Consider the following 17696-nt stretch of genomic DNA (forward strand, 5'->3'; position numbering starts at 1 on the left):
CTGCACTCGGTCACCCACCGGCTGAGTGATCCCAGCATAGGCAGAAGTGCCGCAGGTCCACCAGTCAGAGCCATGTGACCTTGGATGAGTCACTTAATCTCGGTGAACCCCCATTTCCTCCCATATGTAAGTGTGATGATACCTACTGATGATTAGCACACAGTACAGAATACTGAGGCTGTCCTGATTATTATCATGATTACACCCAGGCAAGAGTGAGTCATTCCAAATAGACCTCCATTCAAGCAGCATCATTTTGGACTGGACACGGGCGGGCAATTCAGCCGTAACGGAGGGAGCCCTTAGCTTCAGCATAAGCACTTGCTGTATTCGAGTTGTGTGTCTGGAGGGAAGCACCCAGAATGCTCGGCAGATGGGTGTTGTATAAATAGCATCTCTGCCACACTGTAGTTACTGCCTGAATTTCCTTACAAAGCACTGCTGTGTCTGTACTTCCCAGGGCCCCAGCCTCTCCCCTCCCCGGCTGGCCTGGTTGCAAATCACCCTTGGAGATGTCCCCACCTGAAGGGGTCCAGGGACTCCACGAGGGGTGGGCACCTCCTGGCTGCAGCCTCCTCCACCATCATTTAATCCAAAGAGAGCAACAACCAGAGCCCCGTCCAAGTTTGCAGGCGCGTCTCCATCTGGCCCAAAGTCTTCTGTCTGGGACGCGACCACCCACGCCATTCTCTTCCATCCAACAGCGGGGCTCGCAGTGATTCAGCTTCCGAGTCAGGGCTGCAAGACCGCTCTCCTCCAAGCCTGTCTGATGAGTGTGCAGGAACCAGGGGCCGTGCGGGGCTCCCACCCTCATCAGGGGACCTCGCTCACAGCCAAGGTGTTGGGGACGCCACTCCGCTATCATTCTCTTTAGGCTTATTAGCTTAGTGTCATCTTTGAAGCACAGGGAGGCATAGAGAGAGGGAGTCAGACCCATTGGCTTCTGGTTCTGATTTTGTCACCAGTAGCTGTGTGGCCTGCCTGAGACTCAGTTTCCTGACCTGTACAATGAAAATGTGCTCTTCTCTCCTCACAACGGGTTGTCACTAAACTCCAGAGAGATGGCAAGGGACGTGAAAGACCATTGTCAACGGAAAACCACCAATATTTAATCATTGTAAATGCATCACTGCCCTGTGAAAAGATACTTTGTAATTTATCTTGAAGTCTTTCCCCTTAGACGTCCTGGGCATGGAGGCTAGAGGCTGGGATTGTGACCAGGGCTTGGAGGTTGGAAGGGGAGAGAAAGGTTGAAGGCCTTAGAGTAAAGGTTTCTAGAGTTTGTTAAATTAAATCCTTTCTTTCCCATCTTTTCTGCATCCTCATTCCCAACATGCTGCTTTGAGAGTCTGTTCTGTGCCAGACACTGACGCCAAGGGGCCAAGAGGCAAAAAGGGGAGACAGGTGAAAAAACTGAACTACGGAGTGAGGGGCCGTCACAGAACCAGCGCCCGACTAGGAGCCCAAGGACAGCGTGAGCTGACCAGCGGTGGGTGCGTGGTCCCGGAGGCCACCTGAGAGAGGCACCGTGCCTCCATGTGGCAGATGAAGAAGCTGACCATCAGGAAGTCGTCCAGGCTTCCTGGCACCGACAAAAATCAGTGCGTGGGGTAGCCTGGACTCAGCCCAGTTGTGTACGATCCTAAACGTGTTTCTTCTTCCATTGCACCATTATTTTGCAACTTTGGCCACATTGTGGGAAGTAGAATACTATTAAACAGACAAAAAAAAGAAAACACCTTTACTGCATCAAGATGCTTGGAGGAATCTTGGTAACAATCCTCTTCTTAACCCTCTAATTCGCTATCAAAGGTCCTTCATTCCAGAACCTCTTCCCTGGTCTAACCGAGCCCCTGTGTTCTTGCATGAAGCCCCCACCGGCCCTGAGATGGCTTTCCAGATGCTGACCTCTCCCGTTCTCACCCATCCGTGTTCCAAATGCTCCGGCGGGTCAGTAGCTGCAGGACACAGGGCACAGGGCGCATCCTGAAGCCCCTTCCACACCCCGTCACTCTTGTTTCCCTCTACCTAACCCTCCCTCCCTTTCTCCCAAGTTCACCCGACAAAACTTGACCTCTTCCTCTGATTTCCTGAGGTGCTCGTAGCTAAGGGTGCAAGGAGTAAACGGAACACAGCCCCTGGAGTCACAGGACCTGGGCTCCGCTGCCAACTCGACCACAAACAGTCTGTCAGCTTGAGCAAGGTCACGGACGACTCTGAGCCCCTCTGTCCCTTTGTCTCTCCGACGAGGACATGAACATTGCCCAGGAAGCCTGAGCTGAGCTTAGGTGATGTGATTTGTTACTGAGGGCCTAGGCAGGTGTGATGCGTCTGCCTGTCGCCAACACAGAGGGCGATCTGCGGGTGGGCTTCTGATCTGGAATGAGCTCTTCTCCCACCCCAGCTTTATCCACGTATTATTGACAGATAGCCTCGTGTCAGTCTAAGGCATACGGCATGATGCTTTGATGTATGTGCACGCTGGGCAATGGCCACCTCAGAAGTTAACACACCCATTGGTCACACAGCCACCCTTCCCTGTGAGTGGTGAGGACTTTCACCACCTGCTCTTTCCACAGCTTTCAAGCACCCAATGCAGTGTTGTTAACTGTAGTCATCGTGTCGTACGTTGGATCGGTACACACGTCCAGTGTTCAGCTGTTTTGGTTTAAAAGAAAGACCACGTGGAATGCCTCTCATTCTAGAGCCTTCACACCATCTCTTCTGAAATGATCATCTTTCCGGCAGATGTCTTTTGCTCCTTACGCTCTGAAAGTGAAAATCAATTCCATCTCAGACCTGTCTGCTTGCCGGCAGTGCAGAATTGTCCTCCTCCTCCTCCTCCTCCTTCTTCTGCAAAATGTGTTTCTCTTCCCTAGTGAAGACTCCCTCCTGATATTAGCTGTCTCAAGCCCAGGACTACAACACTTGGAATGAGGTTCTGTGAATGCAAGCTGGGAAATGTGGGCCCGGTACCAAGAAGGATCGCCTCCAGCTCAGTCTAGACTGCAGAGCGGGGCTCAGAGAGGAAGTGGTGGCAGAGCGCTCCCTGAGTCACGCAGCGCGAAGGCCAGGGGCGGGCAGCCCGTGCATCTCAGGGGGTGCCCTCCAGCTGGCGGGCCAGGCCCAGGATGGCTTTCCCAGGGTGCACCTCTGTCTCCCACTTCTTTGCATCTTCCAGGAGCCTTCCACAGCAGCTCGGGAATGTGCCGTTCCTCCCGAAGATTTAGACAAAGGCGGGTCAGCCATCCCTTGCCAGGCCCTTCATTTAAATGCCCAGACTTTAAGTTCCAGACACACACAGAGACTTAGGGGAAGGGAGCGAGGACAGGCTCCACCCTCCTCTAGAAATCTGATCTCTGGCAGCCTTCCCCGAACCCACCCTCGTTCCATTGTGTGTCCTGGGGACAAAGTTTGTGTCATTTCCTTTCCAGGGGAGGGGAGGAGAAGGTCAGGAAGACAGGTTTAATTATAGTGTCTGCCACCTGATTCTGGAGGCCAGAGCTCCCCGGGCCTCTTTCTTCGGCTGCAGAAAAGACATAATAACGTTTCATTGACTGGAATCCAAGATGCCATTATTTCCTGCTCTTCTGAGAAAAAAAAGAAAAAAGTTCTGCCAGTTAGACCAACACGCTGCTGACAATAAAATGTGCCCTGAACTCGGAGAGGTTAAAGTGTTAAAAAAGAAAAAAAAGTGTCTCGCACAAATGAATATGGAGCCGATCTCGAAGGTTCCCGTGAAGACTAATTAAGATCGTGCACCTGAAAGTGTTTTGAAAACTGTCAAGTGCCGTAGACACACTGTTACATTTAGCAGAGGCGGCACAGGCCATGGCAAAGCCTGGGCTCGGAGGTCAGCCCACCCTGGTTCGAATCCTGGCAGTAACGCTATCTCGCTGTGCGATCCCATCTGTGGAATGGGGGCGTGATTCCCACTCTGCTTCTTTCCCCAGGGTAACAGCACCAGTACCACCAGTACATAGTTATGCTGAAAAATATTTATTTATCTGAAGCCCAGACTTCACTGGGCATCTGTATTATTATTATTTGCTAAATCTGGCCACCTCTGTAAACTGCAGGGATCAAGCAGTGTCAGCTGTCAGGCGCTCCGGACCAGAGGAGTTAGACCCGGTGATTGTCAATGGGCAGGCTCGGAGGTCAGTGGTCTGAGCACGGTGGTCTGAGGCTAAGGGTTCGCACAAGCTTCCTGCAGGGGCTGAGGCAGGGGGTGTGGGTGGTTCTGGGAGGCGGCATGGGGGGATCTGAGAGACAGCACAGGCCCAGGCTGAGGGCCTAGGGGGTAGGCGGTACTCAGATGCTGTCTTGGGAGAAGCCAGCAGCAACAGACTCCGGATAAATACCTTAAAAAGCTGGAGATGACTAAGCGCAATGGCTGCAGGAAGAGAACTCAAGAGTTACACTGAGAAAGAACATGTTCCAATGTTTTTCAATAACTTATTCATTTGTTATTTTTGTAAGATGTTCAAATGCATGAGTTTCTTTTTCCTATTTCATCTCCACATTTTGTGTCCACAAAAATGTTTCTCCTACGTCGTGGGTAGCTTCTCTTCGCAAATGGAGCCTCAGACCACACCAAACCTGCAAATGTGCAGTTCGTGCCTCTGCTCTCAGGTCCCACTGGACGGAGTCCTAGGTCAGCTCTGGGCTTGCTCCTTAATGCCACCTTGTTCCGAGGAGAAGGCAGAGCTTGTGTGGTGCTTGGCCCGTTTGGGCTTTCAGAGTTGCTAAATCCAGGCCTTTGATATTTGACCATGTTTCTGAGCTATTGAAATAGACTTGGATTCTGGTCAGTCGAAAATGAATGGCATTTGTGTTCTCGGAACACACTCATTCCTGTGAATTAGGTGGACTGGGGTTACGGTCCCTGGTTTACCCTCGAGGAGACCGAGCCCCAGGGATCGAAAATGTGAGCCCACACTCTTGCGGCGGGCTGGCGAGAGCTGGGCTCGGCCCTGGTGCTCCTGCTTTTCCTCCCCAAGAGCCGTGTGGGTGCTTCGGTGAGCCATCTGAGCCTGCACAGGCTCGTCCGGAGCACACGGGGAACACTGCCCATTTGCAGGGCTGTTTGCGAAGGCCGTGGGAAATAACACGTGTGGAAGGGGGCTGTAAACCGCCTCGTGGCCTATCGGGCTCAGCAAATCTTACACACGGACTTAGGTCATTGGCAGAACTGGGAGGAGAAGAATCTCAATCGTTTTAGATGAAGCCTTTCTTCCCCATTTTCAACACGTGCCCCCTCGTGGAGGTGGGGGAACCAGCTTCCAAGGGTGAGCCTTGTTCTTGTGCCGGGAGGCCCTCTCCGCAGCCAGGGAAGGCGGACCTGCACCCTGGGGTGCCTGCTGTCCCGGCAGAGTGGTGGGGGGTGGCGCTCGTGATGGGCAGACCTAAGTGCCTGTCCTACAGAGATGCTATAGAGGAAAAAGATCTCTAAGAAAAATGAATCTTGCGTGTGTGTGTGTGTGTGTGTGTGTGTGTGTATCTTGAGGAGGAGGGTTGTTCATAAAGAGCAAACTATTAAGAGCAAGAGACATCCAGAATCTTTCTCAGCAAAATGTCAGTTTTGTCAAGAGAAAAACAGAAAAACAAGGGTGTTTTGGAAAGGGGAGATGTATTGCCAATTCACAAGACTAATTTCCAAAAGCTCCACGTAGATAGCAACATTGTCGCTTCATAACCATAGTTTTCTACAGTCCATTATTAAAATTATAATTTAGACCTGGCTGGTGTGGCTCGGTGGACTGAGTGCCAGACTGCAAAGCAAAGGGTCACCTGTTCGACTCCCAGTCAGGGCACATGCCCAGGTCTCAGGCCAGGTCCCCAGTAGGGGGCGCACGAGCAGCATTGATGTTCCTCTCCCTCTCTTTCTCCCTTCCTCTCTCTCTAAAAATAAATAAATAAAATCCTTAAAAAAAGTGACATGTTCTAAAAAAATAATAAAATAAATAATAAAAAGAACAATACAATTCAGACGCGGACATTTAAAGCCAGAGGAAATCTTAGCAATCACGTAAGTCAGGACTAGTGCTTTGCTGATCTTGAAAACACAGTTTAAAGTACGAAGGGATTCTGACACGGACACATCGCGTGTGTGGCGAAACAAGGGCAGAGCCAGACACAGAACCCAGATTGCTGGGCCCTCGGGGCTGTTGCGTGGTACGTGCGCCAGGCTCTGTTTGCCTTCTGTGGAATCTGCATGCGTGGTGGGTGCGCCTTTTGTGGAATCTGCACGCGTGCTCTCACCTAGAAAACAAACAGCTTGCCTTCTGTTTCCATGTCTTGTGCAAAGAATGACAACGCAGTGTAATGCAGCCAGCATTATCAGCAATGTCAAACGTTGCTGGAGATGATCCCTTGGTCGTGACTTTCTCCATGAAACAGACCTTATTTACAATGCACTCTTAGGGTTCCAGTATTCTTTACTGAGACAGGGAACAAAGGTTTCCCTTTGAAGAGGAGAGGGTTGTCGCTGGTTCTCCCTGTGGCTGCGAAACACCGAACGTGGTCCTTTAGCCCTCGGAGCAGTCGCCTTCCTCCGCAGGCTCCGCCTCTCTCGGTAGCATGGAGCTTGCTCTTTCTGAACAACATCCATTTAAAAGATGCCGTCTCCATTCATTTGTGGCAAAAGCTTTAGAAAAGAACCACCCAGGGTTGCAGAGAATGGGTAGGAGAATTAGCTACTGGTTTTTAAAAAATCAAAAACAAACGAACAAAAAAGCTACACAAATGCCTCATAGACAAAAGTGTCCGTGACGAACTCAACTCAGACCTCAAAGTGAGAAAAACGTCATCTTATTTGCCCCTTGGCAACGAGATTCTAATGTTAGACCATGAGAACCACGGGCCCACTCCTCCCTGTCTGACCGGAGTGCTAGGAAATCAGGACTAAAACTCCGTTCTCGGTGCACGTGTCTCCGTCCAGCTAGTGCATCTAAGAACAATGCGATGATCATCCCATTTTGCCTTTTTACCTTGGCAGCACGGGTTTGAATGTTATCTTTCCCGTGCATTATTTTGAGCTGCCAGGAATCATTATTGCAACTCAGTCAATATGAAAAAAAAATAAGTACAATAAGGTGGTAGATCCTTCTTCTTTCAACTTAAAGAGAGAGCAAGGGTGTGGTAGACTGAGATACCATAGCTTTGGTCTTCCCATCTGCACATTCTCATCCTTTCTTTCGATGAGGCCATGATCTTTGGTGCAGGTGGGACTGTCAATCATAGCGCCCAGGTCCCTCCACAGGAGATGGCACCTGAGCACTGACTAACCAGCACAAGTGCCCCTGTGCCCCAGGTGTCACTGGTTTGTTCAGAAATAAGCAAGAGATCCAAGCAGAACAAATCATGTTATTTCCTAGATGGCTATACGCAGATAGAGAGAGGAAATGTTCCTTTCTGCTGCAAGTTATACATCTGGGGCAGCCAACAGTCATACCCCTACTATTTGGAGGTGGATTTTGACTAAGGAAGTGAAGCAGATATAAGCAGAGTGTAGAGAGAAAAAAGAAAGAGAAAGAGGGGGGAGGGAGGGAGGGAGGAGGAAAGGAGGGAGGGAAAGAGAAAGGGAAAGAGAAAGGAAGGGAGGGAAGGAGGAAGGAAGGAAGGAAGGAAGGAAGGAAGGAAGGAAGGAAGGAAGGAAGGAAGGAAGGAAGGAAGGAAGGAAGGAAACCCTGATGTTCTTACTTCGGTCCTTGGATCTTTCCCTTATTTGGCACTGAACAGAGGGGGCAGCCCTGTCAATCAATGCCTGATCTCCTTGACCTGGCTGAGCCTAAAACTTGATGCAGCCAAAGGTTTCCAGTCAACTCTGTTGCTTCTGCTCTCTAGATCACGTGAGCTGTTTTGCACTTACAGGTGAAGATTCTTCTGAATAATGGAAGAAGGCAGCATGAACCAGCTTAGTGAGTTAATCAAAGGAATCGCGTCTTCCAGCGTGATCTTCACATGAAGTCCCAGTACGGAGAGAGAGAACAGGGCCGCTCCGTGGTTGACACGGGGATGGGTGGGGAGAGACCGGAACCCAGCCTGATCTCCTTTGCAGCTTCACAGAAGACGTGGGGGCATCTCTGTGAACCCCTAGGACTTCAGGTAAGCAATCTGAGAACCACCTGAGATGTAGAGTCTCGAGAGCCCCCTGGACCGCTCAGTGAGAGCAGGGTCCGTATCTGCCCTGTTCTCTCACATATCCGAGGGCTTCACAGGGTGCCTGGGGAGGAAGCACACAGACATTTTTAGGCAGAATGATGATGGATTCACTTTCTATTTGTGTCTCCTTAACTAAGTGTCATATCCCCCTTCTTAAGTATGAATTTCTTCCGTAGCTGCTGAAATGTCAAATTAGAACCTGACGCCTATCATTTCTAACGTGGTTTCCTTTCTACCGAGTCCCTCCAACACTTTGTAGATGTCTGTTACATTTGCTCAGTTACACACAAGACTTGGAATCAGGAAACCTGTTTGCTAGGATCAGGTGCACAGGGGTGTGACTCCATGCAAACCCCTCTCCCCCATGGACCTCCATTCCCCACCTGGTAAAACGAGGAGGCTGAGCCGGAGGAGCCCTGAGATCCGTCCAAGTCTACCATTCCATGGCTTAGTATAGAGCAGGATATCGATGACTCACTCAGCAGGATAAACAAGTTCTCCCAATGTGCAGTCTGCTAAAGCAATGAGCAATGAGCGGAACTCTTTCTAAACAGAAAAAAATTTTTACACCAGAACACAGTCCAAAACCTCTGAGGGTTAAGTGAGGGGAACTATAATACTAAGCAGATGAATCTTCTAAAATAATATTGCAACACCTCCTGGCATTCCGATCCTTGTTTTCCATAGGATCTCTCCTGAGTGGTTAAACTGCTGTCCATGGGGACACCTGAGGTCACCCCCAGTCCTGGCCCTGGTCCCGTGCTGCCCAGAACAGCCTTTGCACAGTCCTGCAGGAAGGTCTGCTGGGAGCACAGAATGCGCGGACTCCCTTCCAAAGGCCTCCCAGGGAGACCACGGACTCATCTGAGACCAGTTGGTGGTTATGAGTCTTTCTCGCTCCCCTAAGCAAATGTTTGTCCCAAAGGTTCCTAGGATTCACAGGCAGAAAATTAATACAAAGAACCCAAACCTGGGCACCTGATGATAATAGCAAGACATTATTGCATCACTTAAATCTCCTGTCCTGTGCAAATATCACAATAGACATGGGAGGTAGGTAATAATCACCCCCAAACTACAGATGAAGAAACTGAAACACAGAAACATCAAGTAACTTAGTACCTTTCCACTTCAAAGAGGCAGAGCCAGAGTCAAGCCAACAGCATCTTATTCTGTTCCTGTTTTCAACGCCTATTAAGTCTCTAGCATGGGAGGCTATAGTTGTCTTCAGTAAATGTGAGAAAATACGCTTTTTAGAAAACAGGATGAAATTCTTTTCTCCAACTGATACAATGCAGGCAACATAGACTGTGAGTCTAGGGGAGAGCGGGTCATTGTGTGGGATTTGAGGTCTGGAAGGACAAACAGCCCGAGTGGGCAAAGGGCTGCTGAACTCCCTGAGCGGACGGTGTAGGTTGGAGTCTGTCCCAATCGTCCCAACCCAGGCTAGGCATGGATTCGGCCCAACGTGGGCAGTATCTGGCTTGTTCCACAACGCCAGCATCCCCAAACCTGGAGACTGAGGCCCAGCTCTCAGCAAGCCCAGCAACGAGAGCCTTTTTGTAGTCCTGTTGGCAGAAATTTTCATCCTAGGAAATCAGTCAAGACTCAAATCCAGAGGTACCTTTCCAGAGTCTTTCTACATGGCTGCAGTGCCCATGGAACTATCGCCCTTCATTTAGCTTTGTGTTCTCTGGAAGGTTGTACTACCCATTTCAGTGCCAAACATACACTTTTGGGGACATTGAAGGGACTACACAATGCAGTCAGTGACAACTTGTGTCTGTGATAAAACGGATCCCAGAAACATTGCTTATCGTATCTCTGTATACAATTTACAACACCAGAGAAAAAAATAGTTTTAGAGATTGCAGACAGGAAAAGTATGTTTCTGCTATTTAATTTGCTCATTTCATTTACTCAGGCACAGAGCATTTCATAACCAATTATGTTTAGGTTCAGGCAGTGGCAGTCTGAAATAGGCCATTGTCTCAGACCAGTGGGCCTTCTGGTCAACCTTTCACTCCTTCTTCAGGACTCAGTCTGGCTGCACTGTTTCTCCAGGGAGCCCTTCTTTGCCTCCCCCAAGGCTGGACCGAGTGGCCCTGTCACTCCTGAAGCTTACGTATGTCACAGGAACTCTCACAGCATTGTGGCGGTCTAGTTTCTTGTCCCCTTTGGGCCCTGAGTTCCTTATGGGCAGGAATAACATGCCTGGTATGTCCATATTTCCTGAACAATGCACGATGCGGAAAACGTCAGGAACATTCGCTGATTGAATATCTGATGGATAAATACACAGTTGAAGGAAGCTGGGAGAAGGGGAAAGAGGGATGGAGGAAAGGAAGATGGAGGAGAAGGAGGTCGGCACTGAATTTATGGTCAGTTCTAGGCTCTTTACCCTTCCCCCTTTCCCTCCTCATCCTTTGGCTTCTGTCCTTAACGTTGTCTATAATTATTGTATCAGTAAAGGAGTGATCTAGGACAATTAATACATGTATCTCTAAGGGATCTCTACGGGATGACTTAGCTGTAATATTACCAATGGGAGTGACAGTTTTGCTAACCAGGTCTCACCACAACAGCAGAATCACATGGAGGCGAGTTGTTGGTACACCTCTGTCTTGGGAGCTAAATAAGCCACAGGGAAACTGAGTCGATAGCCTTTATGGGTCAGAACTACCAACTGTATCTTATACCAAAGATGCAATATCCAGGCCCTTCTCCCTGGGAAAGGCATCTGTAAGCTGGCAGAAAGGCCGGTGCTTTGGAGACCACCCTTCGTAACATGCAACTGAGCATTGCCAACTGCAGAGAAAGGCCAGGCTGCTGTTCCTCCTCCTCGGCCTGCCCCCACCTGCTTTGGTGATGTCTGTAGTTTCCACCCACCACCCCCCCAGGCTAGCTCTCGCCACAGAGTGTTTCAGAAATCGGCAAAACAGTTGTCAATCACCGAGAGTTCAGGGAGTCTAAGGGATTTCCCCAAATTCACGCATCGAAAGAGTAGCCGCATTTGAAATTTGAGTCCTGCTTTTCTCATTTCTCATGCATCATGCTGCCTTGTAATTGTCAAGGGCCCCTGGGATCTCCCCGCGACCCCATACTGGTTATGGAGTCTGGTGGTCTGCTGTGGTCAGCTGGTGGGTTAAGACTTGCCAAGAGGGCTCCCACAGGTGCGTGTCAGAACCTCATCTGGGGTGGATGACAGGAGTGAGGCTTGAAAAAGGATGTTTAATAACCCAGCAAGTTTCTACTTAGAAAATGAGAGATATGCATTCTAAAAAATATGAACTACAGAAAATACAGTTTAATGAAGTTCTCCTCATCATGCAAATAAGCTGCAGATAAACTCTTGGGGAAAATATCAGAAAATCCAGCTCAATGGGGGAGGTAAAGACGGCCAAGCTCTTCCCAGGGAAACCCGGCTGTCCTTTCTGAGGTTCCTCCAACAGGAGTGGCCTCAGGCTTACCCCGGGCTGGACAGCAGCATCTCAGTAAATTTCATACTGACCCTGGTGAACATTGTGAAAATTGTATGAAAAAAACTTCCTCGTGTTGAGACAAATTTTGCATTTCTCTCCAGAATAACATCTCTGGCACAAAGGCACCAAGCTGCATTGACTTTGGGAAGAAACAGTGGTCTGTTAAACCTAGTGTGCAGTCTGTCTGCAAACACGAGGTTTGTCTGGAAAAAGTCCAGCCCTTGTTAGTGTCGTGAGAATGGTTTTCACGACATCATGTAACCTGGCAGCCAAGGAGAGTGGACTGGAATGTGTATGCATGAACAATGACAACTTCACTGTTCTAGTCAGTGGGGGCGGTAGATGCCATTGAGTGAGCATGTGTACTGTGTGGCCGTCGCATTTGAAATGGCTGAGTGAGTAGAGGAACAAATCTGCATCAAATTTTGTGTTAAATTTGAACATTCTTGTGTGGAAGTTATTCAGATGATTCAGTTGCCCAGCTGTGGGCAACTGGTGATGGTCAGCTTCCTCATAACACTGTGCCCGCTCATGCGTCACGTCTCCTGCAGAGCTTTTTGGCGAAACATCAAATCACCCAGGTGACTCAGTCCCCCTATGGCCCAGATTTGGCACCCTGTGACTTCTGACTTTTCCCAAAACTAAAATCACCTTTGAAAGGGAAGAGATTTTAGACTGTTGATGAGATTCAGGAAAATACGACAGGGCAGCTGATGGGGATTCCAGCAAAGGATTTTACAGTGTTTTGAACAGTGGAAGAGATGCTGGGAGAACTGTGTGAGGTCCCAAGGTGCCTACTTTCAAGGGAACTGAGGTGCCATTGTCCTATGTACAATGTTTCTTGTATCTTGTATCTTCTTCCATAAATGTCTCTATTTTTCATAATCCGTGGCTGGATACTTTCTGGACAAACCTCACACCTGTTGATGGCCAGTCACCTTCCAGACTGCACACGAAGGTTGGAGAATAAGTGTATTATGGTGCCTGTGAGAAGCCTGTTGATTCCGGAGGTCCGCCCCTGAGGGGGTGGCAAGAGCTGAGACAATCGACGTCAGTCTGTGGCTCTTCCTAGCCTTTACGACTCTGCCCTGCCCAGCTGCCAGCTGGATTCAGTGTGTGAAAAATGACAAACCCTCCTATGTAATGAAGGAAATGGCGGTGGTTTTTAGAAAGGGTCCTTTCTCCAGCTCACCAGTTGTCCTTTGCCTTTTCTCCCTGCCCACCCTCCCCGCCTTGGCGTAATCATCTCAGCTGCCGTGTTGCTATCAGACTCCTGTGTTCTGAAAGCCACGGGAGACCCAGCTCTCTGGCTGGCCCCTGAGCATGTCTGTGGTCCATCTTCATTCATTCAACATGCATCTGATGGATCCTGACTCTGGGCCCAGCCCTCAAGGAGACCACGGTCCAGAGGTGGAGCCTGGCCCCTGGGCGGGGTGGTTGTTCCAGCATGGCTTTCTGGAACAGGTAACTCTGCACCTGTGCCTGGAAGGGCCATGTTGTAAGGACAGCCACTAAGTTCCTTTACCTCCCTGACCTTCAGGGTCCTCATCCACAGCCATGGGGACCACCCCCGGTGAGGTTGAAGTTTCTGTGCCATCCAATCAGCACGTCTGTAAAGACAGTGCTACCTGTGCACTGTAGGTCACAGGGAAGACCTAAGGCATGTGTCCATTTTAATAATTACTAAGGAGCTTATATGTCAAAATTCTTTTTCATGCCCCGAGTCTGGCTCAGCTAGGTGAGCATTTGACTAGATGTCGGAAGACCGGGGCCCTGGCCCTGGCTCTGTGCTCTTGGGAAAAGATGCTAATCAGTGTGTCTGAGAGCTGGCCTGGCAGGGCAAGTCCCCCCTCACCCGTCCCTGCTTCCCAGGGCGCAGTGGGGACAGCAGTGCTGACAGCACAAGATAAATATCCACAATACTCAGGAGGCGGTGCGTCTCCTCCTCCCGCATCCCTGCCAGACCCCTCCCTATCGCATCCTCCCAGGCCACCTTTCCAGCTTCCCCTGGGCCCCAGGCCTCCCCAGCCTCCCCAGCCTCCCCACAAGGGGCAGGGGCTCCATTACCCTGCCAGGTCCCAGAGATCTCCGCTTCCTTCCCAGAAAAGAAAAAGCTGGCCTGAGGGTGTCACCCCATTGTCTCTCCTTCCTATGGGCCGGCGTGTTCCAGGGAGGATGTGTACTTCCCTTTGAAGTACACATCCAGGAGGGATCAGAGAGCGGGGAATCCCAACGGCATTGAGAAATGGGAAGCCTTCAACTCGCGTCTCTCCCACCGGCTCGCAAGGTCCCGCAGAGCCCGAGCCAGACCTCAGCCATCGGGACACATTGAAACTGAGAAGCCAAATCTTTGCAGGGGAACTTTTGTTTTCCTAAGAGTCATCTGCTTGCTGTACCTTACCAATGGTGTGGCTCAAGCCAGTGGGCAGCTCACAGCTGTCATCTTGTTCACGTGCAGCTCAGCCTCGGAGCTGAGGTCTTGCTCTTCCCCAGATGGCCCAGCCGCTGTCTAAGCGAGAGGCTGGTACCGGGGCCCGGGCTCTGACGACCACATGGCTGTGGGCGGGCCGCCCAGCCCTGCTTCCTCCAGCTTCCTTTCTCGGGGATTTCTCCTCCACAGATCTCCCACATTCGCGATTCTAACTTAGCTCCTGCTCGGTGAAGACGCAGCTGGCATAGTAACGCCAGGAGTGGGGTGGTCCACGAAAGCAGGTGGCACGACAGGGGTTGGGGCTGGATCACATGCCACCCAGCTGCACTGAGGACCCCACACCGGGAGGTGTGCAGGGCACAGAGGGTCCCTGGTACAAAGTGGAGGCCCAATCGCTAAAGCTTTCAGCAGAGGCAACTTGGAGCCGAGAGATACACCCCAGTCAGTGCCCGGATTCGGCATTTGGAAAGTACAGGCAAAGAATGAGGCCAAGGATGATGGGACGGCATTGTAGTACAGAAGGGCAATGAGAGATGGAAGGCAGTTAACGAGCAACTGAAAACTGAGTGCGAAGACCAGAGGGCCTCTTGGATAGCTCACTGAGATGCTCCTTTCTGGTTTGGTGGCGGGACACAAAATGTTGATGTCCGAACTGAGGATTTGGTACTTCATGTGGAGCTTCAAAGATAACCAAATGTGCCGCGAAGGCAGGCCCGCTATGAAGAAGTCAAGGTCCTGGCTGGGAAAATCTGGGTCCCTGATGCACCGTGGCACATGCATCCAAAGGTTTGGCATCCCAGAATCCAGACGCCTAGGAGTCTGAAGACACGGCCCTTCTCACCTATTGAGGACCCACGTTCCTGTGGGGGAAGATGCTGCAAGCCTTCGGGGTCCCCTTTCGGGTGCCAAGGCAATAACTCATATGAAGTAACCACACCACCCAGCTACACAGCCCGCATCAGCTGGTGCTGGAGTGATTTCCCAGACGACTCCTCTGCGAGCTGCAGGAACATTGGTGGAATGGGTGGGAGAGGACAGAGGGGGCGTGGTCACAGATTCCCGGTCTCAGCATTTAGGTCTCTGTGCTGAGAGCCATTTCCTTTGCCAGGGGGGAACAGCTATAGGGATTGGGAAACCAGGTTCAAATACAGGCGTTGGTGTTAACTCCTTCACTGGATGGCGTCCTTCAACTAATTCGGGCTCTTGAAGTCTCACTTGAGTAGCATTTGCTACCTGTTTTGAAATGCTGGGTGATAATAATAATAATGGATGGATTAAGTAAGAGATGTTGGTCCCTATTCCCTCTTCCCCTTCATCTCTTCGGCCAGGTCTTTCTTTCAAAGTTAGGTGTTTCCCACAGTGACAGCATGTGTAGTCACCCTGAGGACTCAAGTGCACGGAAATGACACAGACTTGACGAAGGTCGTCCATGGGTTCAGAGAGGGACTCAGTGTCCCAAGTTGCATTACAGGGCCCTGGCCTGCTGTTGGGACACAAGACAACCATCCAACTTGTATAAATAAGAGCCTCTAAAAAGCACAATGACTAAGCACTTTGGTTCAGACGTTTCATGTATTGATATTTAACTCATAATTATTGCAGGTTTTCATCTGACACCCAGTAAAGATTGGTCACCAAGCTAGTCTCTGAAGAGAACGGACTGGCCACCGCGGGAAAGACCTAGGATCCTAGCGAGAGGAGTTGGTTGCACAACAGAACCCCTGGCGTGTGGGTAGGGGCCCCACTTACAGAGCTCCAGCACCCCTTGGCCCTCCATTCAGAGCCCATGGCCTACTCTCTGGGTGACTCCCGATGCCCTTGATTTCTCGGGACCTTGGCTGCCTTGTCAAATTTGCTTTGTCCAGTCTTCACTGAGAGTAAGAATTGACCCATAGTTTCAAACGTATCTAGCAGCAGAACTTCTGTCTTTCTTTCTACAAATCTGCGTTAGAACCACACACGAAACACTGTACAAGGGAAGCTGCTTGGGATGGGGCAGGGGAGGGGTTGCGGGGGGTCCCTGTCACTCTCCTTGAATGCACTGCATCAGTTCTCAACTCCGGTGCCAGTCCCCAGTTGAAAGCACCCCACCCTATTGTGCCTTCAGCTGATCATAGCAACAGTCAGTGTTCCAGCCCGGCCCAGGTCTAAACTCTTGACACACCCCAACCCAGTTAATCCTCTCAATGGCCTTGGTCCTTATAGAAGTGATTTGCTCAGGGACCGCCAACATGAGAATGAGGATTCAAACCCTGGGCCAGCTACTTCCCCGACCCCTGCCTCTCTCCCGGTGGCCCAGGCCCCTTGCCCTGCCCCAGGTCTGGATTAAGTAACAAGCGGGTGAGCTACCTATTCCCAAAGAGACTAGAGAATAAAAGGTTTCTGGCTGGTTCCAAGCCTTGAGGCAATAAGGGGGAAGGAGCTTTCCGGTTCTGGGTCCCCACCAAGGTGGAGGCTTGTTACGCAGAGGCTGGGCGTGTGTGCCCGCACCTCCTTCCCCCGGCAGCCCCGCAGGTGAAGCTTTGACACAACACAGTCCGAACAGCCGCTCATTAGGCAGCAGGCCCGTCCTTGCTTAATCACAGGCAGTGAAAGAGCAAAGAAATTGGATCAGCCTCTCTGCACCCTAGCAAAAGCCACCGGTGGGCCTCACACCCTGCAAAGCTATCTTCTAATGACGTCCCCCCTAGAAACCTGAGGTTGAAAGGAAATGCAGCAGCAGAGAGCCCCCGGCACCAATGACACCTCCATGGACAGTTGCTACTGAAAACCTCCCACGTGCCCTGCACTGAGTTGGGTGGCGCTGGGGACGCAAAGGGGACATCACGAAACAGTAAGCATTTCGAGGATTTAGAGGACTGGCCCCACGGCCTAGAGAGCCTCTGCTTCCGCCGTGTCCTCGTGCACCCACCCATCTCTGCAAGGGCTGTGGGGGAGTGTACCCACCGCTGGGCAGCGGCAGCGTTCCCCTGGGCCAGCCTCTCTGCTGAGGGTGATACTGCAGTTCCTCTTCCTTCATCCCCAAAGCCCATTCCTTCTGGACTCTGATGCAGCCGCCACCTCTTCCAAGACACCTCCTGACAGGGGCAGGTGGGTACGCATCCCCCGAGCCTCCAGGAGTCTGTGTGCCTGCCCCGCTCCTCCGCTCTGCCCTCCCACTGCCTCTGCCCCGATCCAAGTCTGTTTCTCCCACCTGCGCTGAAATGACACAGGAGGCTCCCGTGACATTTCAGGATTCACTTGGCCCCCTGGGCTGCCATTACTGCTGTGAAAGGAGGACCGCAGCGGACAGAGTTGCCCGTGGCACCCACCCAGCTGGCGTTCTGTGGATCTGAGGTAAGGGCTCCTGGGAGCTCGGGGAGCTCCTCCTGTGACATTTCCCACCAGGTCCGAAGTTGGTGTGGATTTCCTGGGGAGCCATGTCGCAGCCTGGATGACGGGGTCTTGGGGAAGAATGGCCACTCCTGAGCTTCTACGACATTCACCCTGAGAACCTCTGGGATCAAGTCACAGAAAGCGTGATGGGCTTCGGGAGTCAGCAGACTTGGAGGCCATGCCCGACTCTATCCCTTATACAGGCGGTATCCCGAGATGAAAGTTCTGTATCTTTCTGGGCTTAT

This window comes from Phyllostomus hastatus, unplaced genomic scaffold, assembly GCF_019186645.2.
Source record: "Phyllostomus hastatus isolate PE091 unplaced genomic scaffold, TTU_PhHast_1.1 phas_contig_402, whole genome shotgun sequence".
NCBI lineage: Eukaryota > Metazoa > Chordata > Mammalia > Chiroptera > Phyllostomidae > Phyllostomus > Phyllostomus hastatus.